Source organism: Nicotiana attenuata, unplaced genomic scaffold (assembly GCF_001879085.1).
Source record: "Nicotiana attenuata strain UT unplaced genomic scaffold, NIATTr2, whole genome shotgun sequence".
In the NCBI taxonomy this organism is placed as follows: Eukaryota; Viridiplantae; Streptophyta; class Magnoliopsida; order Solanales; family Solanaceae; genus Nicotiana; species Nicotiana attenuata.
In genome coordinates, this window is record NW_017673126.1 from 127,862 (window position 1) to 134,238 (window position 6,377).

Consider the following 6,377-nt stretch of genomic DNA (forward strand, 5'->3'; position numbering starts at 1 on the left):
CCAACTAGTCGTGATGGCACCTAACTCAACCCGCTAGGTAAGTCAACTAACAACTAAAATACAATATAATAATACTGATGTGAGTAAAAAATAAGATAACAGAATTTTATACAACTCCCAAGGACCAGTAGTATAAATCATGAGCTTCTAAGATTAGAATTTACAAAGCTGGTATGAAATAATACATTATCTGTTCGAAATGTACGTACACAGATTTTTATAAATCTAAGGCTACCATGAATAAGAGGCAGCTACATCCGGAATGCATGTACGTCTTCAATTCTAACTCCTGTCGATCACAGCAACATCAGCATCCAATATTTGCACGCAAGGTGTAGAAGTGTAGTATGAGTACAACCGACCCCATGTACTTACTAAGTAAAACACTTAACCTTAGGTTGAGAGTAGTGACGAGCAAGGACAAGGGTAGGAGTCCAACTCCAATAACCAGCAACAATTCATAACAATATAATAATAATAATGGTGCACGAAACATACTCAAAAATAAGATACTCAACTCGTTCACAGTTCCGGAAAAATAGGCATGCTTTTCAAGTATAACAGTAGATCCCAAATCTTTCAACGAAAATCCCAAGAAAATGTATGAGTGAGTTGAAAACCGTGATTTTTCCCAAAAGCCTTTCAACATTAAATAAGATGTTTCATTTTCAGGTAACGTGAGGAAAATACATGTCTATGCCTACATGTCAATATACATATGAAATCATGAATGTCACCAAAATCAGGTAGCAGAAGGAAATGCATCTCTATGCATGTATCTCAAGTACGCATGTCAAATGCAAAGTATCTCAGTGATAAACTCATGTACTCATACTCTCAGAGTACTCAATCTCACTGTCTCACACTTTCCACTCATCATGCTCAACCAGTCGACACACTCAGTCACTCTGTAATGAACAGGGCAGATCTAGCCCAAATATAACAACTACTAGCAATTGTGCTCACTGAGGTGTACAGACTCTGGAGGGGCTCCTTTAGCCCAAGCGCTATAATCCATACGGACAACTCACGTGTTGCACGGGAAACTCACGTGCCATAGTATCAATATCTGGATCCGCACGGACAACTCACGTGTTGCACGGACAACTCACGTGCCATAGTACCAATATCTAGATCCTCACAGACAACTCATGTGCCATAGTATCAATATCCTCACAATCAGGCCCTCGGCCTCACTCAGTCATCAATACCTCTAGTCTCTCGGCTCACAACACTCATACTGAACAGCCCAATCAATGTTATGAGATGTGACAATAAGCAATAACAGAGACTGAGATATGATACGTAATGATAAATGCGACTGAGTACATATCTAAAATTAAGAAAATAACTCAACGGCAAAGAATGTCCACTATGGGTCCCAATGGTGCCAGCATATAGCCTAAACGTGATATCTAGCATCAATTACAGCTCAGATGCTCTAACACATAAAGTACAGTAGAAATGTTTAGATAAGATGGCTACACAATTTTATGAACTCGACTAAATCATAATTTACACAGTGCACGCCCACACACCCGTCACCTAGCATGCGCGTCACCTCAACATTAATCACATAACACGTATTCGGGGTTTAATACTCTGATCACCAAGTTTAGAAGTGTTACTTACCTTGAACAAGCCAAATCCAATACCGAGCAAGCCAAACGATGCTCCAAAGATGCCATTATGCGCGTACCGACCTCCAAACGGCTCAAAACTAGCCAAAAGCAACTCAAATATATTAAATAATACCAAAGGAAACAACCCAATCAATAAAGGTCAAATCTTTAATCAAAAGCCCAAAATCAACCAAAAAGTCAAACTCAGGCCCATGTCTCTGAACCCAACAAAACTCACAAAATCCGACAACCCATTAAATTATGAGTCCAACCATACTAGTTTCACTCAAATCCAACTCCGAATTGAAGTTCAAAAGTCAAAAACTCACTCTAGGAAACTTTATGCTAAAACCCTCAATTTTTCTTTTTGTGAACCCTCAATGAAATGTAAAAAACGAAGATAGATTCTTGATATAAAATAAAAAATGAGTAGAGAACACTTACCCCAATCTACATGGTGAAAATTGCTTCAAGAATCACCTCAATCCGAGCTCCATATCTCCAAAAATGTTAAAATGGCCGAAACTTCTAAAATAGAGTACTTTATAACACTGTTCTAGCAACACCCTACGCGAACGCGGTAGAAGCCGTGCATTCGGCGAAGCACAAAACCACATTGCCTCACTTTAAACTACGCGTTCGCGGAAAAACCCTCGCGAACGCGATGAAAAACACTAACAGACTTCCGCGATCGCGGACAACTCACTGCGAACGCGATGAAGAACCCATATAGACTTACCAGCCCCCGCTCAACACTACGGGAACACATAGCCATGGACGCGGATATGAAGGTTAAAATATTCAACCCAGTGCGAACGCGACCTCAGAAGCGCGAACGCGAAGAACAAATAGCTCCACTGACCAAAACACCTTTCGGGATCGTGGCCAAGCCTTTGCGATCGTGAAGAACGCCAGAAGCAACAGGTAACAGCAGAAAACTAGCAATGCAAAACCATTTGAAATGATCTGAACTACGTTCGAAATTCACCCGAGCCTCTCGAGACTCCGTCCAAAAATACCAAAAAATCCCATAACATAATACGGACCTACTCGAGGCCTCAAATCATACATAACAATATCGAAACGATGAATCGCACCTCAATTCAAACTTGATGAACTTTGAACTTTTCAACTTTCATAACTCATGCCGAAACATAGAAAACCAACTCGAAATGAACTCGAATTTTGCACACAAGTCCCAAATGACATAACAAAGCTCCGGAACCACAATCCGAATTCAATATCAAAAAGTCCACTCCCGGTCAAACTTTTCAAAAATCCAACTTTGCCATTTCAATCCAAATTCAACTACGGACCTCCAAATCACAATCCGGACACGCTCCTAAGTCCAAAATCACCCGATGGAGCTAAATGAACCATCAAAACTCTAATTCAAGGTCAAATACTTAAAAGCCAAACTTGGCCAACTCTTCCAATTTAAAGCTTCCTAGTTGAGAATCATTCTTCCAAATCAATTTCGAATTACCTGAAAACTAAAACCGACGATTGACACAAGTCACAATACACCATACGGAGCTACTCATGCCCGTAAACTACCGAGTAAAGTGTAAATGCTCAAAATGACTGGTCGGGTCGATACAAATTTCTCCCTAAGCTAGACTTCATGTACCAACATGTGCTATTGGTAACTTGTTTACATCAGGTAAGTGGACACTTTTATTTCCAAAAATAGTGATGTTATTAACAGTAGACAGCATCTTAGTGGTGGACACCATGTTATATGTTGTACCTGTTTCTACTATCCAACTATTTTCATACTTGCTAGCCATAAAAGCACAAATAATAACTGCCACATTGGCTGTAGCTTCAGGCACATTCTCTATGTTGATTAACTTCAGAAATTGGCTATATTTCGCTAGTGTGAATGTCACAGTTACTCCACCTGTGCTTCCCTAGTCCTGCATATAATTGTCAATTTCATTCATCACACTGGAGACTCCTGCATTGCCACCTCAAAATACTACATTAACACCTACCTGTTATGTGTTGTAGTTAGCAAGGTTATGGCTTGAAACACCAGCTTTAGCATAAGAGGTAGCATGTGCTCTTGGAAAATTAGTTCCATATAGGTAGCTTTAGCATAAGAGATATCCCACTAGTTGATAGTAGTTTTTCTTGTTATGACCTCTCAGCTTACAATGCTCACATTGAATAATGAAATTCCTTTTAGATTTCTGTGGAGGTGCCTTTGTAATCCATAAAGTAGTAACGACATTTCCCTCAATGACTCAATTCAATCCTGTGTTGGCTGCCTTATGAGCCTCTGTTGGGGTTTTATGTCTTAAGTATATTAAATACTTAAAAGAGGGTGAATGGAAAATGGAGGAAAACGAAATTTTTAAGTGAAATTATAATACCCCCCCCCCCCCCCCGGCAAAGGGACATTGTCCCATATTGGAAGAGGAAGAGGTTTTTCATGGGTATATAAGCAATTGCTCTTCTTCTAGCTCTTAAAGAGTTAGAAGAAGGCAAGCATCGCGCCGTCCTCGTTGTCGCTCGCTCGGCTCGGCTTCGGCTTCAGCCCTCTTTATTGTTGAGTAAATAGCCATTTATGTTATGGCATTTATGTTGTGGCCGTTTTGCATAAGCAGCCATTCTGAAGAGTTGCACCTCTTCAGATTTCAGCCCAACTTTGCTATAAATACAAGACTATTCTGCTCAGAATTTTCATAAGATTTTATGAGTTTCTCCTCCTTCTTCTGCATACTTTTAACATCAAACAAATCAACAGTAAGTGTGATTTGTTACCGAACTTTGTGTTTGCTGAAACACTGGGTTTGAAGTGCAACTACACCAGTGTGTAATTCGTTCTATCCTGGGAGGAAATAATCCACAACCTTGGGTAGTAGGAGGGGATTAAGTTCTTTAAGGAAACACTGTGAATTCAGTGGGCTCGGATTAAAATTCTGTTTCTGTTTTTCATATCTGTTTATGTTCATTTATATTTTCCAGAATTATTTTACAAATATAGTTTACTAACAAGCTTAAGGAATTTAATATATTTTCTGTATTTGTACTCACTGTTTCTAGAGAGTAAAACCTTTGTGGTTTTGTACTCTATTGGAAATTAAAATCTATGTGATTTAGACGTTTGTGTCATTCTTTTACAGAAATGACTAATGATAATGTGAACCAAGTTGTTCCAATGGTGACTGCCAATGCCTCAACGAGCCGAACAACATCGGCAGCATCGGCACCCGCGGAGAAACCCAAAAAATTTTCTGGGATTGATTTCAAGCGCTGGCAGCAAAAGATGTTCTTCTATTTGACTACTCTAAGTCTCCAGAAGTTCATCGAGGAAGATGTTCCAGTGCTGTCCGATGAAACTCCAGAAACCGAACGCTTTCTCGTGATTGAGGCGTGGAAGCATTCAGATTTTTTGTGCAAGAATTATATTCTAAGCGGGCTGGAGGATGCTTTCTACAACGTCTACAGTGGCGTGGAAACGTCAAAAGAACTGTGGACTGCGCTTGAAAAGAAATACAAACCTGTCACGACCCAATTTTCCCCTCCGTTGGGTTTGGTGATGGCACCTAGTCTTAAGGACTAGGTAAGCCTAATAATTGCGGAATAACAACAATGAATAATAACATCTAAAATCCTTCTGAAATAAATGCCTTATACAATGAAGATCTTCCCAAAACCCAGTAGCACAAGTCATAAGCTCTACAGAGTTTTCGCTACCATTTCTAAACACAACCGTATGGAAGTAAGAACAACAGTGAGAATATAAAATAGGAAGGTGACTCCGAAGCCTGCAAGCAGCAGCAGGACTACCTTGAGTCTCCTCGGCAAGAATCCACACAGCTACTAGCGAACAATACCTGGATCTGCACAAAAAAATGTGCAGAAGCGTAGTATGAGCACACCACATCGGTACCCAGTAAGTATCAAGACTAACCTCGGTGGAGTAGTGACGAGGAACAGTCAAGACAACTACTGGTCAAATGAAATGAACATGATATGATAATAAAATATCGAGATAAAGATAACAAGGTAATATCAACAACGGGGAGATATCAAAATAAAAACAGTAGGAACAATAAAGGGAGAACACGAGTAGTAACGAACGACACCAAGTAAATCAGATAACCAAGTAAATCAACACTGACATAACATGAATAGAGACAAGTAAGAATGTATCCAATAAAGAAGGCAATGCCAACTCAATCACTCACATCATGCCTAATACGCAAACCCGACCATCTTAATCCTCGGTTTCTCATATCATAATCTCAACTTCCGGACCTTCAGCACACATGGCACCTTGTGCTCCCATATTTTCCATCTCACTCTTAATAAAAGAAATCCACATGCTATACAATACATAATGTCCGTATAAATGCACTCAAGATGTTCAGGAAGTCTCATTTACCTAATATAAGTAAATTACAAATTCTAAACTGATTAGGAAAGCCAGCGAGAAAAGACGAAATTTTTAGAAATCACTTGAATAAAGAAAGTACCATTTTGATTAGAATACAACATCGAATGAATTATTAACTTTACCATGGGATTTAATAATTTATAACTTAGTAGAAGTTCCTTTTAAGTAGAATACAACCTCAGACGATTTAAGGAAAAATTTAGTTGAGAAACTAATTGAGTCAAAAATGTAGAAATTTCTGAAGTTTGAAGAGTGTGTGTGTATATATATATATATATATATATATATATATATATATATATATATATATATATATATATATATATATATATATATATATATATATA